At 34.8% G+C, this 8,514-nt stretch overlaps 1 pseudogene; it reads left to right on the top strand.

The window, feature by feature from the left end:
• Window positions 1-304: 304 nt before the first annotated feature.
• LOC122296905 lies at window positions 305-2,614 on the top strand (annotated as a pseudogene).
• Window positions 2,615-8,514: the final 5,900 nt, after the last annotated feature.

Genomic DNA, 8,514 nt, shown 5'->3' on the forward strand with positions numbered 1-8,514 from the left:
CTTCTCACTGTTGTAATTATATACTTAAATAATTAAGACACTAAATTATATGTAAAGTCTATACTTCTTTCTTCACTTTGTATAGTTTGTTCAATCTTTGTTTAAATTTTTATTTTCATCTTCTCATTTACTATTTTGTACTATTTTTTTATTTTTTCTTTATATTTATCTGGGCATACGTGCAACGCACTTTACCCTTACTAGTATATATATATATATATATTAGTAAATTTACAACTTTCTTTACTCTTTGTTGATAGATATATGATCTAGGAATAAGTCAATCAAGCAACAGGAAATTAAAATGGTGTCTCCCGCAATTGATCTTTTGAAGGGTGCTAAGATTCCCCTTGAGCAAGAGTCTGTGGTTTTGCCTGATGATGCTCTCACCGGTCTTGTTCTTGTTGACATCATCAATGGTTTCTGCATTGTTGGTGTTGGAAATCTAGTATGCTTAAATTAATCAATTCCTTGATGTCTTCTAGTTTTATTCTGTTAAATACTTTAAGTTATTGCCTTTTGTTTTTGATCTTTGTCTATCTCCCACTAATGGAAAAATATGTCACCAAAGTTCATGTTTTCATCTTTGTTTTCTGCTTTGTTTTCTGTTTTTCTTTTTTTCATCATGGACCCTAGTAGGAACTTGTGTCTTGGTTAAGCTGTTTACAAGATTTTGTTCAACAAGCAAGAGCTCTAAAATTGGAGGTTTACTTATCAGAATCTAAGGATGTTCATGTCTCAGGCACCAAGACAGCCTAACAGCTAGATTTCTGGCATGAGCAAAGAATTAGAAAGGCTGGCCAAATTGTTTTGTGAGAAGAAATGGCCAATTATGGGATTTCTTGATTCTCATCATCCAAACAAGCCCAAGGAACCATATCCTCCTCATGTATTGCTGGCACTGACGAGAGTCAAATTTGGTTCCTGGTATTTAGTTCAACCATCTCTTTAATAATTCCTCGTCTAGTTTTGTTCCTCGGATGTGTAATGCGTACACGAAACAAGACAAATCTTTGCAGTTGAAATGATTGTTCCTTGTACTACTTTTATCGGTGATGAATAAGGCACATCTAATTTGAGTTTGATATCATTCTACGTATGCTTGATAGAAAAGCCAATTTGAGATAATATTGCAACACCTTACAATATGTGTTTGTGCTTGCATTGGCAATCCACTTTTGAAATGGGTGAGCATTATCTAATAAAACTTTCATGGTGGTGTGGTATAATATATGTTTTGAATAAGTTAATATCCCAATGAACAATTCATATTATTATATTTTCAGATTTACCTCAGGTTCATTCTATGTGGTTTTCTTAAGGTTTTAAGGAACATCACTTTTTCATGGCAAAACCAATTTTTTTCGAAACAGACTACAAGATACTTACACACTCTAAAGCCTGGTTTCACAAACCATTTCATTTTATTATTACAACTTTTCCAAACTCCAAAAAAAAAAATCAACTTTTCAAATCCTATAATAAAAATAATATTAAAAAAAATTATGTTATAATAATATTTTATTTCACTTTCCTCTTAGCTCATCTCATATATGTAACCAAATGAGACATTGTATTTAGAGTTACTCTTCTACGGTTGTTCCCCCTCTCCCAACTTCTAGGTTGTCCAATCATATCTTTCGGCCACTTTTATGGGGTGTTTCATTTTTTGGATATTGATTATACCTTGCTTAAAACCCTTCCAAGTTTGCAAACATTTAGGAATAAACTTCCCTCTCTTTTACTCTAATCTAATGTTGGTTTTTCTTCCACTAACTTCAGCTCCATGATGGATAGAGAATGAACCTAATGTAACAATAAGGCGCAAGGACTGTTTTGATGGATACTTGGGTTCAACTGAGGCTGATGGTTCTAATGTTTTTGTGAATTGGGTGAAGAAGAATCGGATCAAATCTGTAAGTGCTTAAGAAAATTCCTTTGAGAGTTATTCTTCCTAGTTGTTTGATCTTATTGATTAGCATGATTGATTATGTTTATGATTTGTGTTGATGAAGTTACTGGTTGTCAGGATATGCACTGATTTATATGTGCTGGACTTCGTATGCTCTACATTATCAGCAAGGAACCTTGGGTTTCTCACTCCTTTACAGGATGTGGTGGTGTATTCTTGGGCATGTGCCACATTTGACATTCCTCTCCATGTTGCCAAAGACACCAAAGGGGCTTTAGCTCACCCCAAGTACTTCATTAATTCTAAGCTTGTTCTTCATATCTCCAAACAACAATATGTATTGGGATTACTTAAACTTCCTCCCATAATCTGTCTTCACATACAACAAATGAGGAATTTAAACTTGGCTCTTCCACAAATGTAGACATCATAGCAACTTGGATACATAAGGCACTAATTGCAAAGAATTTGAAATAGGGATTATGTCTTCTTTGTCAAAGCCAATGGGAAAACACTATATACTACACATTCATCTCATTTCTATCATAGAAATCCATTTTGAAGGTTGAAAGATGATGTTATTGTGTTACATCCATGCAGGACTTTATGCATCATGTTGGGCTATACATTGCAAAAGAAAGGGGAGCAAAACTAGCGAGTGGAGTGTCATTCAATGCACCAAATATAACAACCAAGTCATGAGCTGGGATGTAGCATTACTGAACTAAAACCTGTGTCACAAATATATATGGGTACATGGAAACTTGGTGTCTATACACTTCTAAATACAGATGTGTGCGAAGTAATGGTGTGTATTAAGGCATCTAGCTCATTGATATAAACCCCATTTGAGTGCTTTAATCATATGCAAACTTGATCTTAGGGCTCCATGCCAGTATATATGTGCATCATGGTTTTCGTAGCTTTTTGCATTTAAATTTTTTTTATGGATTCTTTCTTTCACTTGATTAAGGAAAACTTGTTTTGAAAAAAAAAAAAAAAAACTAGAAGAAAGAAGAGAGAATTCATAGCTCTGGCACTACATGCAACAACAACTTGCACGACTATGGATGGCTACTTCTTTTCAAAGTGATGCGCTACCCCCACATGGCATGTCCAACTTGTGGCATTACCCATGAGGGGCTAATGTCATATGTGTTGGTACATTTCTATTGTGTGCCACACCATGGCATTACAACATATGGCATGTCAGTGTGCCCTATTTCATTTTAGCACTACAATTTATATGCATATCATCTCTGCTCAGTTGCAAAATAAAATGTTGCACCTTCTAGGTGTGAGCTACTCTACGCACAGCGAAGTCCTACACAAGATGGGTGGAGGAGAGCATCGCACCACCATGGTTCATACATACCGCTTTGTGTGTTGGGCTCTTTTTGTGTGGATCCTAGTTTTGTTTTAGTGGACTAATTTGATAATCCTATTTGACAATAATTTTTGCAGTTTTCTTTTGTAGATTTTCAATGAGACTTGAGCCATGAAGTATAGACTTGGCTCTAGGCCAAAGCCGACGTAAACATGGACAAACCTGGGGGGTGGGGGTTCCAGGAATGAAGTCCTCACTAACAATTTTGGACTCATTTTGGCACTTAATCTGACCAAACTTGCTAATTAGTGTTTACTATATATTGTGAAAAAGCAGTGGTTCTACACAACACTACACCTAGAGGGGGGGTGAATAGGTGTAATCTAATTTTTATGGCCTTTTGAAAATAAATCAAACAAGCAGATAATAAATGAAACAAATAACACAAATAATCAACACAAGATTTTGTTCACGGAGTGGAAACTCATTTGAAGAACCTCTTCAAAATCTAAAACCACTCCGGGTGTAAGACACCACCTCAAATCCACTATAGAAACTTTAGTTTGTTACAACCAATTTAGAACACTCACAAAACCTTTGTAGCAACTAAACTTGGCTTGCAACACCACGAGTGACCCACTCGATCTCTACACGCATGTAGTGTCGGAACTCCGACCTTCCTATAGCTTCCCACGAGAACCTCTCGATCTCTGCATCAACGGCAGCTCCGGTCTCTTCCGGCCAACAAAAATGTCCACTTCAATGGACTCAAGTAAAAGCTGATTTTTGTGTATGTTGTGGTGGAGAAATGTTTTTCCAAGAAAGAATCAATCAAATGGGGGAGAGATTGCTCTAAGATGTTCTTGGAGGCCCTTAGGGTTTTTGCTCTGATTCTCCACACATAGAACAGAAGCTAACATGTTCTATTTATAGTTCCCATCAAATGAGGCGTTCAAAACCCTACATTGTAAGTGATCTGGAACATTGGCTCGAGCGAAGGGTCGAGCGAAAGTCGAGCGCCGAAATCTACCTGAGTTCGCTCGAGCGCCATGTCGAGCGAGTATCGAGCGGTCGACTCTGCCTGAGTTCGCTCGAGCTCAGTGTCGAGCGAGGGTCGAGCGACACACTCTGCCTGGGTTCGCTTGAGCTCAGTGTCGAGCGAGGGTCGAGCGGTTGAATCTGCCTGAGTTCGCTCGAGCCGTATGTCGAGCGAGAGTCGAGCGGTTGAATCTGCCTGAGTTCGCTCGAGCCGTATGTCGAGCGAGGGTCGAGCGGTTGAATCTGCCTGAGTTCGCTCGAGCGCTCTGTCGAGCGAGGGTCGAGCGAAGTCGCTTCTTTTGACCAATAATGAGCACACTTCAACCCCACTTTAATCCTTCCGCAACAACACTTGTTACAACACTATTTTACACAGGTTTTCACAAGAATATGCCAACACGCTCACTTTTCCCTCAACATATTGTATTAAGCCTTTGTACGGTTGTGAGTTTAGGTTTACCCCATATATATGCACTATTCATGTACGATCGCACACTATATTCAATTATCATTCTAAATAAAATTATTTGTAGTTCAATGTACATAGGTACATTGTCGAATCATATAAATCATGTATTCGTATATGATTGATTTCGTATTTACTTTAATTTTTTTTCTTACTGTTCCTAACATTGTCCAACACTAGTAACGTACACATTGTTTTGCATGCAACAGGGCATTAGACACCTCCATAGTGCAATGCCTAATCCACTAGTGATCTTTCGCTACTATGAAACAGAAAGCCATGGAAATTCAAAAATAAGAAACTGAATTATTTTCAAGTTACCACTGCATTTCAGAGAGAGAGAGAGAGAAACTTGTCTCTAATTCCAATCACTATAAAAAAAATAGAGCATTTGTGACAAGTTAGTTAGGACAATAATAGACTCATTTTGATAAGAAATAATCATTTTGGTGATAAATAACTAGCAATAAATAAGCAGTTTTCTTGTAGTGTTAATTTTCAACATTAATGTCGAGTTTTCAAGATAGAGCGCTGGAGAAGACAGAGTATGTACCATATTCATCTCCATGGCGGCAATCTTGCATTGTATTTGTAGTTGTTCCATGCGTCCATTCCATCTTCAAGCAATTCCTTCCCAATGATGGATTGAGTTCATGAGTAAGAGAGTTGCGCAAGAAATCTATAATGCTAGTGCTCCACACTAGAGAGGTGTTGCGATGTTGCAACAAGGGGTAATATGTACAACCATACAAACCCATCAAAAACTGGTCAAACATTATAGACGAGGGTGATAATTCGTGTTCACGGGTGCTGTATTCGTATAGTGTCCAATCATAAATATTTGACTATATGGATCAACAGGAGCATGACTCATTTAATTAACGGGCTGTGTTGTGTCATTCGTTTTGATCCATTTAATAATTGCTTAGAAATGTGTTAACACAATATGCTCATATCATCCTGTTTCATATAAATAGGGTAAACTAACCCGTATAACTCATTTGTCCTTATTAACATAATTTCGCATAAAAGTTAAAATATATAATTATTAGTAGCCACAATATCTAAAAAAACAATAAGGCTATCTACTACAAAAAAATATCAATATTTTTCAAATTTTAACATATAATAAAATCAATATTACAAGTCTAACAATAACAAATATAAGCATAGGCCCAGAATTATAATCTCAATAACAAAAACATAAGTATATTGAGAAATACCAATATTACAACTCAACAATAATAAAATTGTACTTTTAAAATAAAATCTAAACAGGTTATTCACCCCCCGAGATCAATAAACTTTTTGGATCTTATTAACCAAAGAGATACGACTTTGTACTATAGTTAGCTCAGCACCAATCAAGAATCCCCAAGGAATTCCAAGAATATTTACTAGAACATGATTGGTTTCTTAGGTCGCTTTCGGCTTTAAGCCTTGATGTGCTTAATTTCTATATAAGTTTTGTCATAATTTTATTCTTAATTTTATCCTAGTTTGTGTTTAATTTTGTTATTTATTAGATTTTTTTATTTTTTTTAGGAACAAATAAATTGAAGGAGTTATGGAAATTGAAGGAGTCATCAAGAGAATAGGAAACGTTCATTTCTCGAAATTTCTGAAGTACCATTCAGTATTTGGAGGATCACTTTTTCTAGACAACTCCAATAAATGTAATTTCAATATCTACAGAAAGCCAAGAGAAAACCCTACAACTTTCATGTTGAAGCCAGAGCCTAAAACGAATATCTTCAGAGAGGAAACGATGCTTCAAGGAGGAGGTCGAAAATCTGCAGAATTGGAGTTCATTAACAATAGGGATTCTCGATCTACATAGAATTCCCTTCTTAACTCTTTAATCTTATCTTTGTATAATTCTTATTATGAATTTCAGAATTATTATGGTTTGTTTTGATTAGATTATGAACTAATTTCTATTACTAAGGCTACGATGTAGCCTCTCCATGACAATCCCAAATCTTATTTCGTTGTGATCATAATTTTATCATTCATTTTCAATATACATTATTGAATTTAATGCCTTTAATTATTTGGCCAATAGTTGAAGGATCTGTTGTACATGTTAATTCAAGAGATGATGCATATAGTTTAGTTTCGTATGATGTATGCCATAAATTGAATGAAAGACAAGATGTGCCAACTTGATTTGTGCGGCTTTTATGTGAAATATTATTAATCTTAATGTGCTCAAATGCTTTTAAATTTGCATAGACATATTGCAGGTTATCTTATGTTGAGTAATTCTAATTCTACTTGATTGAGGGTCTTAGATAAGTTAGAATATTTCACCATCAAATAGGATGATAATTGATTGATTGTATGGTTAGGATTTGGGATTGGGTTGTTTAGGTGAGTTGGATGCTTTAGTGTTTTCTTCTGGGGTAAAATTTTCTTCTTTTCAAGTGTTTGGTCAATTCTTCAGTTGTTGATTTAATTTAATTTGTTGCTGATTTTCTAATTCAAAATCCATAACTTTCTTAATTTTTAAATAACTTAGAATTAGAACAATTTTAATAGTTAATAGGTAAATAGTCCTCATGGGTTTGACATCTTTTTTATCATTATATTACTTGGTACAATTTTATGCACTTGCGAAATTTCACAACAAGCCTTTTACTAGTTAGTCTCGATAAAGCCCGCAAGTAGTGTACTTTTTTGGAACGAAGCCTCTGTAACGTGACATAAAGGCTCCTTAATTTAATTTTTTTATTGAAATTTCATAAAACAAATTCAAACTAGAGTATATATGATAAATAAAGTGAAATCTACTAAGGTGTTGTACTAAAAGAACAATTAGATGAATTGTATAAATATTCGATCTTCAAATTCTACTAATTTCCCTGCCATTACTTCATCAAGTCCATAAATACGGGCAATGTTATTGCATAAATTTTACGACAAGTCGTCAAGTCATCAAGTCGATCTTCAAATACCTGCCATTCTATAGGTTTTAGAAACCTCGTGAAAACTAACCGATCGCCTAAATTTTAGTCTGTCAAAATAGTCAGTATTATCACTCACTATGGTGTCAGAAATGTGATTTTTATTAGTTGTGATAGTTAGAAGTGTCAAAATATGTCATGGTCTATGTCATTAAACTCAGTTGATTGTTTAGGATTTTATGGCGCAATTACCTATTTTCATATTTTCGGATGAAACATCTGTTTGAAACTATGAATTTATTTTTAGGTGCATTTCAAGATTGAATTTCCGTAAACAATTTTCATTGTAAGTTTATATGAATATTTAAGATTTTTTAGAACTAAGTTTATTATACACTTTTTTGAAGTAAATAGTAACCTCGATAAGCACACCAAGTGTAGTGTTTTAAAAAATCACAGTGTGGAATGCCAAATTAAGTTAGATAAGTTTGAATTGGAAACTTGGCAAGATTTTAGCCACACATAGTGAGTAGTATTAGACACTTGGCACCATGAGGAACGTTTGATGGATTTGAAGGAATCAAGGTAAGAGATCATGCCACCTAAGGAAGAATCATATTCCATCCAACCAATCAAATTGTGCTTATTCAAATAGGATTTATATCCTAGTAAAACTCTATATGGTTGGAGTCCAACTAAGAATCCAAAAGCATGGTTGAAACTGAAATCCTAAACGGTTTTATCACAATCCTAAAGTTGACCATAAAATCCTAACTGAACGGGTTTCTAGTATTGTGTTTAATCGCTTGATTAAAGCACTTCCACATGCTATTAATATTTCAAGGTTATGTTAGAATATCATTAT

The sequence above is a fragment of the Carya illinoinensis genome, chromosome 15 (genome assembly GCF_018687715.1).
Source record: "Carya illinoinensis cultivar Pawnee chromosome 15, C.illinoinensisPawnee_v1, whole genome shotgun sequence".
NCBI classification, from domain to species: Eukaryota; Viridiplantae; Streptophyta; class Magnoliopsida; order Fagales; family Juglandaceae; genus Carya; species Carya illinoinensis.